At 42.1% G+C, this 18,783-nt stretch overlaps 1 pseudogene; it reads right to left on the bottom strand.

The window, feature by feature from the left end:
- Positions 1 to 280: 280 nt before the first annotated feature.
- LOC139412627 (guanylyl cyclase-activating protein 1-like) lies at positions 281 to 18,195 on the bottom strand (annotated as a pseudogene).
- Positions 18,196 to 18,783: the final 588 nt, after the last annotated feature.

An 18,783-nucleotide genomic window follows, 5' to 3' on the forward strand; every position in this document is an offset into this window, starting at 1 on the left:
CTGTAGTTGATTGCATTCGGAACTGGGCTGTGAGCCAGGTACCCTGTTCAAAGCCCACGGCGAAGTCCTCTCAAAACAAAAGTGAGATAATTAAGCACATGCAAAAGTGATTGCTTTGGATGAAAACACTTTATCTACATTCCCTTGTTGACAAATTGACTGAGCAGCACAGATTACTGTTTGATTTAAGAATGCCTCCCTCCCTGCATTCACCTGATGATATGACAGGCCTTTGCCTGGTTCCCCGCAGCTCAGCATAATCAAAATCTGCATGTTGTTACTCATCCATTACCAGTTTTACTGTATACATTTTGTTACTCATCCGTTACAAGTGTTACTGTATACACGTTGTTACTCATCCATTACAAGTTTTACTGTATACACGTTGTTACTCATCCATTACAAGTTTTACTGTATACACGTTGTTACTCATCCATTACAAGTTTTACTGTATACACGTTGTTACTCATCCATTACAAGTTTTACTGTATACACGTTGTTACTCATCCATTACAAGTTTTACTGTATACACGTTGTTACTCATCCATTACAAGTTTTACTGTATACACGTTGTTACTCATCCATTACAAGTTTTACTGTATACACGTTGTTACTCATCCATTACAAGTTTTACTGTATACACGTTGTTACTCATCCATTACAAGTTTTACTGTATACACGTGGTGGTACAGTCACACCCAGAAACTAGCCACTGGCAAGAGGTCCCCACCATAGTTTCGGCAGGGACTTTGTGCATGTGAATTTATTTTTAGGCCAGTAAAATCAGCCTAATTTCTTGTGTGTGTGTGTGTGTGTGTGTGTGTTAGGATGTAAAGCTGTTGTTGGTCAGTTAAAATTGGAAAGGCATTAATAGCAGAGAAAACACTTTACTGGACCAGTTTGTCATTCACTTCTGTACTTTAATAAAAATCTGTGTAGGTCTAGTCTACAATAAAACAATGTTGTCTGTATTTAACTGTTTTGCTTGATCTGTTTAGTTGACTTTACATAAAGGTCTCAATCAACTACTGATACATCACCAAGTCTTCAATATTTCTCGGCAATCATGTGTGGTAGGGAGGCAGGTGAGGGACATCCCTCCATTCTTCATGTATTAGTTTTTGCTCAGCAGAGTGCCTCGAAGCTTCTGTCTTTCTATAATGCATTGAAAAGACCAAACAAGCAACTGATTGTTCAGAACCAGGTCATTTCACTGACGTCATAGGCAAATGAGGTGGGCCTCTAAACCATGTCTATTGTGCACTTTTGACTTTGAGATGGTGATACAGAATGGAAAAACAATAGGACAGTGTAATGTCACCAAATTGTACAACTAGATGCATCATACACACATATGATATGCTTTTTCATAGCAAATGTAATGTGAGATATTTACTTCTGATTGGTAAAGCAGTACTACGCATACTAATCATATTCAACCAAGTGCTGTACACTTAAATTGGACATGATGAGTAAAGTATCCTGTTTTTGCAAAAGTTGTGCAGGGCCTACTGTACATGGCGGAATGATTGAACTGAGTCAGCCATTACTGTATGCAACATTTCGATATGCCTTGAAGGATAACCAGTTCATCTCATCAAACATACAAGAATATAAAAATATACTAATACGTTCGCGTATACATTTTGGGTATCCCTGAGTGTTCTGCGTGGGCAGTCTGTCCTGCGCACTGGCTCTCTCTCTCGCTTGCACTCTGGCTCTCTCATACTCCTCATAAAATCTTCTTGTGCTGCAACAATAGAGGTTCATCTCGACCTGGATCTTGCTGATGATGTATGAGGTCCAGACTCTCGGTCAGTGTCTCCAGCAGCTTCTCATCGTTCTGGATGCCCTCCATGAACTCCTCCAGGCACAGCTTACCTGGCACACACACAAACGCACATGAACATCAAACCCTGTGGCACAAATACAATGATGTGGAACCTGTACACTGAGACAAGGAATCTTAATATCTTCAAATCAAATCAAATGTTATTGGTCACATACACGTGTTTAGCAGATGTTATTGCGGGTGTAGCGAAATGCTTGTATCTTATTACCTACCATCACCATTGATATCGATCTTGTCAAACATCATGTTGGTAAGGTCCTCGGATGACATCTCATAGTTTACTTAATTGATGACATGGATAGACTAGTATGGAAGCAGGAGAGGAAAGAGAGTTTAGAAACATGACTTTATGACTTGACTTGTCATCGAAATATAATTCTCAAATATAACCAGTAGGTGTCAGGCAAGACTACCAAATTGCCTGCTAAACACAACAGTGCCTTCAGAAAGTATTCACACATTAATTTAAAATGGATTACATTAGCTTTAATGTCACTGGCCTACATGCAATACCCCATAATATCAAAGTGGAATTATGTTTGTATAATATTTTATAAATGAATGAAACATGTAAAGCTGAAGTGTCTTGAGTCAACAAGAATTCAACCCCTTTGCTATGGCAACCATAATAAGTTCAGTAGTAAAAATGTGCTTAACAAGTCACATAATAAATTGCATAGACTCACTCTGTGTGCAATCATCTCTGTACCACAAACATACAATTATCTGTCAGATCCTTCAGTCAAGCGGTGAATTTCAAACAGAGATTCCACCACAAACACCAGGGAAGTTTTCAAATGCCTCAAAAAGAACAGCACCTTTTGATAGATGGGTAAAAATAAAAAAGCAGGCATTGAATATCCCTTTGAGCATGGTGAAGTTATTAATTATGCTTTGGATGGTGTATCAATAAACCCAGTCGCTACAAAGATACAGGTGTCATTCCTAACTCAGTTGGCGAAGAATAAGGAAACCGTTTAGGGATTTCACCATGAGGCCTTTGGTGACTTTAAAACCGTTACAGAGTTTAATCCTCAGTGATAGGAGAAAACTGAGGACAGAGCAACAACATTTCAGTTTCTCCACAATACTAACCTAAATGACAGAGTGAAAAGAAGGAAGCCTGTACAGAATATAAATATTCCAAAACATGCATCCTCTGCAATAAGGCAATAGTAAAACTACAAAACATGTGTCAAAGAAACATTATGTCCTGAATACAAAGCATTATGTTTGTGGCAAATCCAACACATCACATCACTGAGTAACACACTTCATATTTTCAAGCATGGTGGTGGCTGCATCATGTTATCGGTATGCTTGTCATCGGAAAGAAAAAAACAACTAGGGAGTTTTTTTTAGCATAAAAGAAATGTAATAGAGCTAAGCACAGGCAAAATCCTAGAGAAAAACCGTCTTGAGTCTGCTTTCCAAAAGACACTGGGAAACAAATTCATCTTTCAGCAGGAAGAATAAAGGCCAAATATACACTGTAGTTGCTTACCAAGATGACATTGAATATTCCAGAATGGTTTAGTTACAGTTTTGACATTAATCGGCCTGAAAATCTATGGCAAGACTTGAAAATGGCTGTCTAGCAATGGTCAACAACCAATTTGACAGAGCTTGAAGAATTATATAAAGAATACTGTGCAACAGTGAATGCTGTTAAGTTCTGGTTTTGCTAGGGCGTTGTGGATGGCAGATGGTGTACGAAAGTTGCATGTTTGAATCCAGCGATATAAGGTTATTTTTGAGAGTTTTGATTTAAGCCTAGCCCAAACCTTAACCCTTACCTTAACCATTCAGAGTTAATGCCTAACCTTAAGATTTCTGTGTTAATGCCTAAACTTAACCCTAACCTTAAAAATGTGGAGTTAATGCTTTAAACACTTAGATACTTGAGAACCATGGATGAATGTCTATCTCTGACATGAGACTGTGAGAGCTTGTTCCCATTCTCACCTTAAAGATGAGTAGCAGCTAGTCAAAGTCAATGCAGCCTCTTTGTCTTGTCCTGTCTTGTCCCATGTAAATAGTCAGTCTCATCATTTTTTTGGTACATATTTTAATCTCACTTTCCACCTACGATCTAAATATACTTTCCGGCAACCCGCCCCACCCAATGTGGTTCGGATCTTCTATTTTTATACGTTATAACTGGAACGTCCATCAGCAGCTACCCAGCTAACTAGCTACTAGCTAGTAGTCACGGTTAGCCACGACTAGCGGTCTTCACCTTTAGCTCGGTCACCAGCCAGCTTTAGCTCTGGCAATACCTGCCAGTCTGCACAGCGCAATATCGGACTGATTTTCTCCACCACATCACCGGATTCCTGACGCAAACTCTGGGACATTACACCGGATCATCGCAGCTAGCTAGCTGCAATCGAGTGGCTACCGCTGGCTAACGCCTCTGTCCTGAAGCAAGCACCAGTTAGCCTTGAGCTAGCCTCGAACTAGGCCCATCTTCCGGCTATCCGAAGAGGTATACCCGCTAATTCGTGGGCTACAATACCTCTTTTGCCAATTGGTCTGGACCCTTTATTGCTGACACGGAGCCCCGCCGATCCATCATGACTGGTCTGCCGGCGTAATCGTCCGATGTGATTTCAACAGGCTTTTCCATTGCGTTGTCACTGAATACCCATCTGCTAGCCCCGGCCCGCTAGCTTTCTGAACGCCATGCCTCCCGCTCGCCTAGCATAGTAGCGACTACCGAACGGCTCCCGGACTCACCTATTTCTGCTCATTGGACCCTATGATCACTCGGCTACACATGCCTCTCTCTAATGTCAATATGCATTGTCTTCTGTTGTTTCGGTTAGTTATTGTTTCATTTCACTGTAGAGCACCTAGTCCAGCTTAACATGCCTTAGATAGCTCTTTTGTCACACACCCCACACATGGAGACACCTCACCTGGCTTAGCTGGTGTCTCCAGAGATGCAAGCTCTCTAATCGTCACTCAATGCCTAGGTTTACCCCCACTACACTCACATCCTACCATACCCATGTCTGTACATTTGTGCCCTGAATCTATTCTACCACGCCCAGAAATGGCGACCATCCCTCATCACTGTCAAACGCTCCCTAAAACAGTTCTGTGAGCAGGCCTTTCTAAATGACCTGGCCCAGGTATCCTGGAAGGATATTGACCTCATCCCGTCAGTAGAGGATGCCTGGTTGTTCTTTAAAAGTGCTTTCCTCAACATCTTAAATAAACATTCAAAAAATGTAGAACTAAGAACAGATATAGCCCTTGGTTCACTCCAGACATGACTGCCCTTGACCAGCACAAGAACATCCTGTGGCATACTGCATTAGCTTCGAATAGTCCCTGCAAAATGCAACTTTTCAGGGAAGTAAGGAACCAATATACCCAGTCAGTTAGAAAAGCTAGGGCTAGCTTTTTCAAACAGAAATTTGCATCCTGTACCACTATTTCCAAAAAGTTCTGGGACACTGTAAAGTCCATGGAGAATAAGAGCACCTCCTCCCAGCTGCCCACTGCACTTAGGCTAGGAAATACTGTCACCACCGATAGATCTACGATAATCGAGAATTTCAATAAGCATTTTTCTACGGCTGGCCATGCTTTCCACCTGGCTACCCCAAACCCGGCCAACAGCTCTGCACCCCCAATAGCAACTTGCCCAACCCCTCCCACCCCCGCTTTTCCTTTACCCAAATCCAGACAGCTGATGTTCTGAAAGAGCTGCCAAATCTGGATCCCTACAAATCAGCTGGGCTAGACAATCTGGACCCTCTCTTTCTGAAATTATCTGCCAGAATTTTTGCAACTCCTATTACTAACCTGTTCAACCTCTCTTTCGCATCATCTGAGATCCCTAAAGATTGGAAGGGGGAGACACTCAAGACCCAAACTGTTACAGACCTATAACCATCCTGCCCTGCCTGTCTAAAGTCTTCGAAAGCCAAGTTAACAAACAGATCCCCGACCATTTTGAATCCCACCGTACCTTCTCCTCTATGCAATCTGGTTTCCGAGCTGGTCATAGGTGTACCTGAGCCACGCTCAAGGTCCTAAACGATAACTGCCATCAATAAAAGACAGCACTGTGAAGCCGTTTTCATCGACCTGGCCAAGGCTTACGACTCTGTCAATCATCGCATTCTTATCGGCAGATTCAATAGCCTTGGTTTCTCCAATGACTGCCTCGCCTGGTTCACTAACTACTTCTCAGATAGAGTTCAGTGTGTCAAATCGGAGGGCCTGTTGTCTGGACCTCTGGCAGTCTCTATCGGGGTGCCACAGGGTTCAATTCTCGGGCCTACTCTTTTCTCTTTATATATCAATGATATCGCTCTTGCTGCTGGTGATTCTCTGATCCACCTCTACGCAGACGACACAATTCTGTATACATCTGGCCCTTCCTTGGATACTGTGCTAACAAACCTCCAAACGAGCTTCAATGCATTACTTCCGTGGCCTCCAACTGCTCTTAAATGCTAGTAAAACTAAATGCATGCTCTTCAACCAATTGCTGCCCACACCTGCCCGCCTAGCATCACTACTCTGGACGGTTCTGACTTAGAATTTGTGGACCAACTACAAATACCTAGGTGTCTGGTTAGACTGTAAACTCTCCTTCCAAACTCACATTAAGCATCTCCGATCCAAAATGAAATCTAGAATTGGCTTCCTATTTCACTACAAAGCATCCTTCACTCATGCTGCCAAACATACCCTTGTAAAACTGACTATTTTACCGATCCTTGACTTCGGCAAAGTCATTTACAAAATAGCCTCGAACACTCTACTCAGCAAATTGGATGTCGTCTACCACAATGCCATCCGTTTTGTCACCAAAGCCCCATATACTTGTCACATCTGCTCCTGCTACGCCCTCTGGTGTTCATCCGGTGTCTTCTTGACCTGCAGTTAATCCCCATGTACACTCTCTCTTTCTCCCTCTCCCTCTCTGTGTGATTGGAGACAGGTGTGCTGGAGTCAGAGCAGATCCCTACCAGCTGCAACTCGTTCCATAATCAAGACCTCTACAAATTCTCAGTCCTGCCACTTCCACTCTGCCAGATTGTTATCTAGGCTCAGTCAGTTCATGATTCTAGCCATTTATTATTGCTCAAGATCCTGTTACTCTGCTGTGCCTGTTTCCCTGCCTGGCACCGTTTATCCTCTCATTGCAGTTACTACTCTGTCTCTGGCTCCTGTCTCCTGTTCCACATCTCACCACCCAACTACCTTGCTCTGGATTTTACTCACCACCACTACCTTGGATTCCCCTCAGGACCTGTTTACCCTGTTTACCCCCAGGACCTGTTTACTCAGCCAACTCCAACCCCAGTCTCCACATCTGATTTTTCTGCAACTCATCCGAGCTTCCCCGGATTTGCACTCCATATCTCTCTGTGCAACAATAAATATTTTGGTTCATTTATTCCTGTTTCCTCATCTGAGTCTGCTCTTGGGTTCCCCTGTGTTGCTCCTCTTAACAATACTACCCACCACTGCAACTTGTATGCTCTCGTTGGCTGGCCCTCGCTATGTATTCGTCGCCAAACCCAATGGCTCCAGGTCATCTATAAGTCTTTGCTAGGTAAAGCCCCGCCTTTTCTCAGCTCACTGGTCTCCGTAGCAACACCCACCCGTAGCACGCGCTCCAGCAGGTATATTTCACTGGTCATCCCCACTGGTCATCCTTTGGATGCCTTTCCTTCCAGTTCTCTGCTGCCAAGGACTGGAACGAATTCCGAAAACCGCACTCAATTATCTATAGACCACCATAAGCAAACAGGAAAACGGTCACTCAGAGGCGACGCTCCTGGTGTCTGGGGACCTTAAATTAGGGAAACTTAAATACATTTTACCTAATTTCTATCAGCATGTTAAATGTGCAACCAGAGGGAAAGAAAGCTTTCCCCTTCCTGCCATTTGGCAAATCTGACCATAATTCTATCCTCCTGATTCCTGCTTACAAACAAAAATTAAAGCAGGGAGCACCAGTGACTCTGTCTATAAAAAAGTAGTCCGATGAAGCAGATGCTAGCACAGACTGTTTTGCTAGCACAGACTGGAATATGTTTCAGGATTCTTCTGATGGCATTGAGGAGTACACCTCATCAGTCACTGGCTTTGTCAATAAGTGCATCGAGGACGTCGTCCCCACAGTGACTGTACGTACATACCCCAACCAGAAGCCGTGGATTACAGGCAACATTCGCATTGAGCTAAAGGGTAGAGCTTCCGCTTTCAAGGAGCGGAACTCTAACCCGGAAGCTTATAAGAAATTCCGCTATGCCCTCCGACGAACCATCAAACAGGCAAAACGTCAATACAGGACTAAGATCGAATCGTACTACACAGACTCCAACACTCGTTGGATGTGGCAGGGCTTGCAAACTATTACAGACTAGAAAGGGAAGCACAGCCGAGAGCTGCCCAGTAACACGAGCCTACCAGATGAGCTAAACAACTTCTATGCTCGCTTCGAGGCAAGTAACACTGAAATATGCATGAGAGCATCAGCTGTTCCGGACGACTGTGTGATCACGCTCTCCGCAGCTGTTGTGAGTAAGACCTTTAAACAGGACAACATTCACAAGGCTGCAGTGCCAGACTGATTACCAGGACGTGTACTCAGATCATGCACTGACCAACTGGCAAGTGTCTTCACTGACATTTTCAATCTCTCCCTGTCTGAGTCTGTAATACCAACATGTTTCAAGCAGACCCCCATAGTCCCTGTACCCAAGAACACTAAGGTAACTTGCCTAAATTACTACCAACCCGTAGCACTCACATCTGTAGCCAGGAAGTGCTTTGAAAGGCTGGTCATGGCTCACATCAACACCATTATCCCAGAAACCCTAGACCCACTCCAATGTGATACCGCACCAACAGATCCATAGATGATGCAATCTCTATTGCACTCCACACTGCCCTTTCACACCTGGACAAAAGAACACCTATGTGAGAATGCTATTCATTGACTACAGCTCAGCGTTCAACACCATAGTACCCACAAAGCTCATCGCTAAGCTAAGGACAATGGGACTAAACACCTCCCTCTGCAACTGGATCCTGGACTTCCTGACAGGCCACCCCCAGGTGGTAAGGGTAGGTAACAACACATCCACCACGCTGATCCTCAACACGGGGGGCCCTCAGGGATGTGTGCTCAGTCCCCTCCTGTACTCCCTGTTCACTCATGACTGCACGGCCAGGCACGACTCCAACAACATCATGAAGTTTGCTGATGACACAACAGTAGTAGGCCTGATTACCGACAACGATGAGACTGCCTACAGGGAGGAGGTCAGAGACCTGACCATGTGGTGCAAGGACAACAACCTCTCCCTTAATGTGATCAAGACAAAGGAGATGATTGTGGACTACAGGAAAAGGAGGACTGAGCACACCCCCATTCTCATCGATGGGGCTGTAGTGGAGCAGGTTGAGAGCTTCAAGTTCCTTGGTGTCCACATCACCAACAAACTAACATGGTCCAAGCACACCAAGACATTTTTGAAAAGGTCACAACAAAACCTATTCCCCCTCAGGAGACTGAAAATATTTGCCATGGGTTCTGAGATCCTCAAAAGGTTCTACAGCTGCACCATCGAGAACATCCTGACTGGTTGCATCACTGCCTGGTATAGCAACTGCTCGGCCTCCGACCATAAGGCACTATAGAGGGTAGTGCGTACGGCACAGTACATCACCGGGGCCAAGCTTCTTGCCATCCAGGACCTCTATACCAGGCAGTGTCAGAGGAAGGCCCTAAAAATCGTCAAAGACTCCAGGCACCCTAGTCATAAACTGTTCTCTCTGCTACAACACATCAAGCGGTACCGGAGCACCAAGTCTAGGTCCCAGAGGCTTCTTAACAGCTTCTACCCCAAAGCCATAAGACTCCTGAACAGCTAATCAAATGGCTACCCAGACTATCTATGCATAGTCACTTTAATAACTTTAATAACTCTACCTACATGTACATATTACCTCAATTACCTTTACACCAATTACCTTTACACCAGTGCCCCCGCACATTGACTCTGTACCAGTACCCCCTGTATATAGCCCCACTATTGTTATTTACTGCTGCTCTTGAATTATTTGCTATTCTTATCACTTACTTTTTTTAAATCCATTTTTCTTAAAACTTCATTGTTGGTTAAGGGCATGTAAGTAAGCGTTTCACTGTAAGGTCTACCTGTTGTATTCAGCACATGTGACAAATAAAATGTGATTTAATTTGATTTGATACCATAGCAGGAATTTGTCTAAACAAACACAGTGGTTACTAATACCACCAATACAACTACCATTACCATTACAATTGTGAAACCAGCTAATCTCACATAACTGTAAACATTTACATAAACATTAAGCCTACCCCTACAACTGACATTTACATAACCTTTGCAGTTCCATTATAATGGATGTCTCAGTCCCTCTCAAAATCAGGGGTATTACAGAATTGCACAAAGGCAATTGAGTTGAGCTTTTTAATTTTTAATTGGATGAAAGGCACAACTTTTTATAGATGATTCATTAAGAGTGAAGCTGGAATGTATCCAGTGCTTTTATAGTGATATCTTTGCAGACAATTATGTCTTCATTACACCATAAGGCCCTGCATCAATAACATGGTTAACACAGTGCTCAGATATGCTCTATGTATAGAGTTCAAGATGCAGCCATGATGTAAGCCTACAACAAGGCACGTACAAACAACAAAGACTTCTATAATACAGATGAACGTTAATAATGTGCTCTTGTCCCATACTAAGGTGACATCAATTTGGAGTTCATTACTGTTGCATTCATTTGATTAGTGCTCACTCTACAGTGATGCCAATTAAGACTACATATTACAGTTTTACACATTGACATGACACAAAATCTGCACATGACTGATACTATTAAGAGGTCATGTTATGCCATTTACGATAGTGTCATTAAGGCATTATCACATTTATTTGGAAAAGGTAAAAACAGCTTTATAATAAGAATACAAAGCATTCAGGACCATAAAGAACAATTCTATATTTCTCAATGTAGTCCTGTTTTCCATTGCAAAAGTCTGCAGAAACAGGAATCAGACTGATTCTGCTTTCAATTACATTGTGACAAATGTCAGGAGAAATGTCTGCAGAAGTTATTCTGCTACTTGCACCTGCATGTGAAGTAGATTATTTCAAGGCTCCAGGCCAGTTGGGTAATGGGAGAAGGCAAATTTTAAGTCCTCTTTAATGCGGTGTCCTCATTGTGTCCAAGCTTAAATTAGGCTACAAAACCTCTAAACAGTGTCACCCGCACACCTGAAACGATGCACCATTCATTACTTCTTGTTTAGTTGCATGTAGTTGCATGGAGACAAATTACAATTACAACCACTTAAATTTACCCACTCAGTCCTACAGATGAAAACACACTTTTCCTATTACATTTTTTTAAACACACACACACACACACACACACACACACACACACACACACACACACATACATATATATATGTGCGTGTGTGTGTGTGTGTGTGTTTAAAAAAATGTATATAAATATATATATATATGTGTGTGTGTGTGTGTGTTTAAAAAAATGTAATAGGAAAAGTGTGTTTTCATCTGTAGGACTGAGTGGGTAAATTTAAGTGGTTGTAATTGTAATTTGTCTCCGTGCAACTACATGCAACTAAACAAGAAGTAATGAATGGTGCAGCAGTAAATAACAATAGTGGGGCTATATACAGGGGCTACATTTTTTTAAACACACACACACACACACACACACACACACACACACACACACACACACACACACACACACACACACACACACACTGTATATAGTGGGGCTATATACAGGGGGTACCTGTATATATATACAGTGCCTTGCGAAAGTATTCGGCCCCCTTGATCTTTGCGACCTTTTGCCACATTTCAGGCTTCAAACATAAAGATATAAAACTGTATTTTTTTGTGAAGAATCAACAACAAGTGGGACACAATCATGAAGTGGAACGACATTTATTGGATATTTCAAACTTTTTTAACAAATCAAAAACTGAAAATTGGGCGTGCAAAAATATTCAGCCCCCTTAAGTTAATACTTTGTAGCGCCACCTTTTGCTGCGATTACAGCTGTAAGTCGCTTGGGGTATGTCTCTATCAGTTTTGCACATCGAGAGACTGAAATTTTTTCCCATTCCTTATTTGCAAAACAGCTCGAGCTCAGTGAGGTTGGATGGAGAGCATTTGTGAACAGCAGTTTTCAGTTCTTTCCACAGATTCTCGATTGGATTCAGGTCTGGACTTTGACTTGGCCATTCTAACACCTGGATATGTTTATTTTTGAACCATTCCATTGTAGATTTTGCTTTATGTTTTGGATCATTGTCTTGTTGGAAGACAAATCTCCGTCCCAGTCTCAGGTCTTTTGCAGACTCCAGCAGGTTTTCTTCCAGAATGGTCCTGTATTTGGCTCCATCCATCTTCCCATCAATTTTAACCATCTCCCTGTCCCTGCTGAAGAAAAGCAGGCCCACACCATGATGCTGCCACCACCATGTTTGACAGTGGGGATGGTGTGTTCAGCTGTGTTGCTTTTACGCCAAACATAACGTTTTGCATTGTTGCCAAAAAGTTCAATTTTGGTTTCATCTGACCAGAGCACCTTCTTCCACATGTTTGGTGTGTCTCCCAGGTGGCTTGTGGCAAACTTTAAACAACACTTTTTATGGATATCTTTAAGAAATGGCTTTCTTCTTGCCACTCTTCCATAAAGGCCAGATTTGTGCAATATACGACTGATTGTTGTCCTATGGACAGAGTCTCCCACCTCAGCTGTAGATCTCTGTAGTTCATCCAGAGTGATCATGGGCCTCTTGGCTGCATCTCTGATCAGTCTTCTCCTTGTATGAGCTGAAAGTTTAGAGGGACGGCCAGGTCTTGGTAGATTTGCAGTGGTCTGATACTCCTTCCATTTCAATATTATCGCTTGCACAGTGCTCCTTGGGATGTTTAAAGCTTGGGAAATCTTTTTGTATCCAAATCCGGCTTTAAACTTCTTCACAACAGTATCTCGGACCTGCCTGGTGTGTTCCTTGTTCTTCATGATGCTCTCTGCGCTTTTAACGGACCTCTGAGACTATCACAGTGCAGGTGCATTTATACGGAGACTTGATTACACACAGGTGGATTGTATTTATCATCATTAGTCATTTAGGTCAACATTGGATCATTCAGAGATCCTCACTGAACTTCTGGAGAGAGTTTGCTGCACTGAAAGTAAAGGGGCTGAATAATTTTGCACGCCCAATTTTTCAGTTTTTGATTTGTTAAAAAAGTTTGAAATATCCAATAAATGTCGTTCCACTTCATGATTGTGTCCCACTTGTTGTTGATTCTTCACAAAAAAATACAGTTTTATATCTTTATGTTTGAAGCCTGAAATGTGGCAAAAGGTCGCAAAGTTCAAGGGGGCCGAATACTTTCGCAAGGCACTGTATATATATATATACAGTATATCACAAAAGTGACTACACCCCTCACATCTTTGTAAATATTTGAGTATATCTTTTCATGTGACAACACTGAAGAAATGACACTTTGCTACAATGTAAAGTAGTAAGTGTACAGCTTGTATAACAGTATAAATTTGCTGTCCCCTCAAAATAACTCAACACACAGCCATTAATGTCTAAACCGCTGGCAACAAAAGTGAGTACACCCCTAAGTGAAAATGTCCAAATTGGGCCCAATTAGCCATTTTCCCTCCCTGGTGTCATGTGACTCGTTAGTGTTACAAGGTCTCAGGTGTGAATGGGGAGCAGGTGTGTTAAATTTGGTGTCATCGCTCTCACACTCCCTTATACTGACTGGTCACTGGAAGTTCAACATGGTACCTCATGGCAAAGAACTCTCTGAGGATTTGAAAAAAAGAATTGTTGTTCTACATAAAGATGGCCTGTGCTATAAGAAGATTGCCAAGACCCTGAAACTGAGCTGCAGCATGGTGGCCAAGACCATACAGCGGTTTAACTGGATAGGTTCCACTGTGAACAGGCCTCACCATGGTCGACCAAAGAAGTTGAGTGCACGTGCTCAGCGTCATATCCAGAGGTTGTCTTTGGGAAATAGACGTATGAGTGCTGCCAGCATTGCTGCAGAGGTTGAAGGGGTGGGGGGTCAGCCTGTCAGTGCTCAGACCATACTCCGTACACTGCATCAAATTGGTCTGCATGGCTGTCTTCCCAGAAGGAAGCCTCTTCTAAAGATGATGCACAAGAAAGCCCGCAAACAGTTTGCTGAAGACAAGCAGACTAAGGACATGGATTACTGGAACCATGTCCTGTGGTCTGATGAGACCAAGATAAACTTTTTTGGTTCAGATGATGTCAAGCGTGTGTGGCGGCAACCAGGTGAGGAGTACAAAGACAAGTGTGTCTTGCCTACTCTCAAGCATGGTGGTGGGAGTGTCATGGTCTGGGGCTGCATGAGTGCTGCCGGCACTGGGGAGCTACAGTTCATTGAGGGAACCATGAATGCCAACATGTACTGTGACATACTGAAGCAGAGCATGATCCCCTCCCTTCGGAGACTGGGCCGCAGGGCAGTATTCCAACATGATGACGACCCCAAACACACCTCCAAGACGACCACTGCCTTGCTAAAGAAGCTGAGGGTAAAGGTGATGGACTGGCCAAGCATGTCTCCAGACCTAAACCCTATTGAGCATCTGTGGGGCATCCTCAAACGGAAGGTGGAGGAGTGCAAGGTCTCTAACATCCACCAGCTCCGTGATGTCGTCATGGAGGAATGGAAGAGGATTCCAGTGGCAACCTGTGAAGCTCTGGTGAACTCAATCCCCAAGAGGGTTAAGGCAGTGCTGGAAAATGATGGTGGCCACACAAAATATTGACACTTTGGGCCCAATTTGGACATTTTCCCTTAGGGGTGTACTCACATTTGTTGCCAGCGGTTTAGACATTAACGGCTGTGTGTTGAGTTATTTTGAGGGGACAGCAAATTTACACTGTTATACAAGCTGTACACGCACTACTTTACATTGTAGCAAAGTGTCATTTCTTCAGTGTTGTCAGATGAAAAGGTATACTCAAATATTTACAAAAACGTGAGGGGTGTAGTCACTTTTGTGATAGACTGTATATATATATACAGTACCAGTCAAAAGTTTGGACACACCTACTCATTCAAGGGTTTTTCTTTATTTTTACTATTTTCTACATTTTAGAATAATTCAAGAATTGTTTGGTTACTACATGATTCCAAATGTGTTATTTCATAGTTTTGATGTCCTCCCCAATTATTCCACAATGTACAAAATATAAAAAATAAAGAAAAACCCTTGAATGAGTAGATGTCCAAACTTTTGAATGATACTGTATAAATATAGTATATTTTCTGTGCCACGAACCAGGTTTCCATTCAACATTTTTATGCTAATAAAGTGCATGTCGGATATTTTTTTTAAATCACAGGCCTGATGGAAACAGAACATTTTTCAGTAAACTTTCCAAATGCCGACAAAACAAAATACGCTTGACAAGGTGGGATCTTTTTGTGTCGGTACAATTAATTATGCAAGAAATGGCGGTGGAAACGTTTTTATGCACAAATATTGATATAATAACCATCATATCGAAAAACTTGGGAGTCACGCAATGACATATATTGTGGTCCTCCCACTACGACTCCTTGGGAAAGCATGCAGTTTACTGTGTTGTTTATTAGGCTACAGATGAAATAAATGATGATGAACTTCACAGGCTGGTGAAAGTGGAAGGTGATGAGCTTTGCTCCTTTCCAATTAATATCAAGGGTATTTTCTTTTTAGGTTCACCGATGCTTGGCTGCCGTCATCACGCACAGATTTGATCTGCAACAAGTCATTTTGATGGAAACATCTCTGGTGGGAAAAATACCATATTGTTTTTAATGCGGAATGTAGAATATTCACATGAAAATCTGTTGGATGGAAATCTAGTTCATATCATGATACCCTATGTTATAGATATAATACAAATTGCCTAATATCTGAATAGCCACTGTAACGGAAACACATTTTTTTTAAACTATTAAACCAACACAATTTGAGTGCAATTTCCTTGATACAGAGCTATAGCATAGTTTTCACACGAGATGTTTAGCAAATATTACAATATGGCTTATCAATTCACTTAAAGCCAGTTTAAGATGTAGGGGAGATCCAATTAGGCCAAATCTCTTATAGAGGTACTGTTGCCTCTGGGTACCTCAGTTGACCACAAACCACTGATCTTTGAGTCTTTTTAAGTGTGATGTTATGTTGATGATACAAAAATCCAGACCCGTCAGTCTATATGAAAAAATACATGATGCAAAAACAGGTAGAGTATCTATAGAACGTCTACACCCCCTTGAACTTTTTCACACTTTGTTGCTTTACAAAGTGGAATTGAAATATACTGAACAAAAGTATAAAGGCAACACATAGAGTGTTGGTCCCATGTTTCATGAGCTGAAATAAAAGATCCCAAAATGTTTTCATACACATCAAAAGCTTATTTCTCTCAAATGTTGTGCACAAATTTGTTTACATCCCTGTTAGTGAGCATTTCTTCTTTGCCAATATAATCCATCCACCTGACAGGTGTGGCATATCAAGAAGCTGATTAAACAGTATGATCATTACACAGGTGCACTTTGGGCTGGGGACAATAAAAGTCCACTCTAAAATGTGCAGTTTTGTCACACAACACAATGCCAGATGTCTCAAGTTTTGAGGCAGCGTACAATTGGCATGCTGACTGCACCCGACCGCCACAGGAGTCCCTGGTGCACGATGGGAAAAGGACATCCCTGCCGGACAGGCCCTCCCCTAACCTAGATGACGCTGGGCCAATTGTGCGCCTCCCCATGGGTCTCCCGGTCACAACCTGGACTCAAACCCAGAATCTCTAGTGGCACAGCTAGCACTGTGATGCAGTGCCTTAGACTACTGCACCACTCGGGAGGCCCCATGGTATGGGTATGCTTGACATCGGCAAAGACCGGGGAGTTTTTCAGGATAAAAAGGAACAGGATGGAGCTGAGCACAGGCAAAATTCTAGAGGAAAACCTGCTTCAATCTGCTTTGTACCAGGCACTGTGAGAGGAATTCACCTTCCAGCAGGACAATAACCTACAACACAAAGCCAAATCTGCACTGGAGTTGTTTACCAAGAAGACAGCTAATGTTCCGGAGTGGCCAAGTTACAGTTTTTACTTAAATCTGCTTGAAAATCTATGGCAAAACTAGAAAATTGCTGTCTTTCCATGATCCCCAACCCCTTGACAAAGATTGACATTTAAAAAAAATGAATAATGGCCAAATATTGTTCAATACAGTTGTTGAGTTTGAGTTTATTTTTACAGGGACAGTGCACCATAATCAACGTTTCAGTAAAGGTGCCGGTTTTAGCCAGCCAGCTAATTTTCAACCTCAGTCCCTGGGCAGGTTATTTTAAACCTGCACCTTCACTCTGCACATGCAGAGCAACATAGGACAAGCAACACGTCACACGCAGACAGAGCAATAGCACAAAAAGCAACAAAATAAAATACATAAAAGCGACAAAGTGTTTCCACACCTCACAAGCTACAGACAACAGACAACATGGAAAGCGGCAATACACAGCTAGGGACCATGTTCACAAATGTGATTAGCCTTTAGCCATGTCTTTATGTTTTGTGTGAAGGTTTTAATGTTGTAGAGCAAGCTTGGGCCCAACTGCATGCTATGTGTGGGATAATCATAGTATTGAAGTACAGTTTTGCTACCTCTGTAGTCAAAGCTCTTATGACACTTACCCAAGGAGACACAGCTGTAATCTCTGCCAGAGGTGATTCTAACATGTATTGACTCAGGGGGTTGAATAATTATCTAATCAAGGTATATTAGTGTTTTGTTTTTTATTAATAACAAATCAAAATAAAAAGTCTTCCACTTTGACATTACAGAGTATTTTGTGTAGATCGTTGACAAAAAATGAAATGAAATCCATTTTAATCCCACTTTGTAACAATAAAATGTGAAGAAATCCAAGGGCGGTGTAGACGTTCTATAGGCACTGTACAAACGATGAACATTAGTGATCGAGATAAAAGTCATCTTACGTCATATATATCAAACATTTCGAACATGCGCATGACGTAGGCCTTAGAAGCTTCAGATAGGTTTTTCAGGCCGAATAACTGTTTGAATTCGTAAAAGGTGAGCTGTCCAGATAGGCATTCCGTTATGAATTTCCTGTACCACTGATGATTCTCACAGGTTCCAAGTCCTTCAATAGAGACACCACTGTTAGTCCCCATAATTTTACTGCCTGCAAACGATTTACTAAACAATTATCTAAATAAAAGATGAGAAAAGAAAAACACTGCAAATAAAATAATTCCACATTACAGAACTTTTGTGTGTGAACCCATCCAGCGAAAGTTTACAGTCAAACAATGTTTTGTAATGAGAGGGATGCTGAGAGCCCCTTATCAGCCAATCAGAACTTTGTGCGTCTTTGACAAAGTAACTAACCCCTCGCAAATCCACTTGCTTATCAATCAATGAACAATAAACAGACACAAAATAGAGACCTCCGGACTAGGTGATGCGGTCTACTAGTGTTTTGGTCTCAGTGTTAGTACTAAGCCTTTAGGTCTTTATAGATACCCTTTGGGAAGGGGCATGTGGGAACTGCCAAGGAGATCTGTTTACACACACTGTCCACTATGACAGAGCATCAAGGGGTTGTATAAGGTCTTGTGTGCTACATTTTAATGTCAGTCACAAGTAACAATACATATTCTTATCACTCATAATACAATCTTTGAATTTCAGTAGGTTTTGATTTAAATACTAATTTTGCAAGCTGGGAAAAGTTCTGACATACAATTCAGTCAATTCAG

Source organism: Oncorhynchus clarkii, chromosome 7, assembly GCF_045791955.1.
Source record: "Oncorhynchus clarkii lewisi isolate Uvic-CL-2024 chromosome 7, UVic_Ocla_1.0, whole genome shotgun sequence".
Lineage (NCBI taxonomy): Eukaryota > Metazoa > Chordata > Actinopteri > Salmoniformes > Salmonidae > Oncorhynchus > Oncorhynchus clarkii.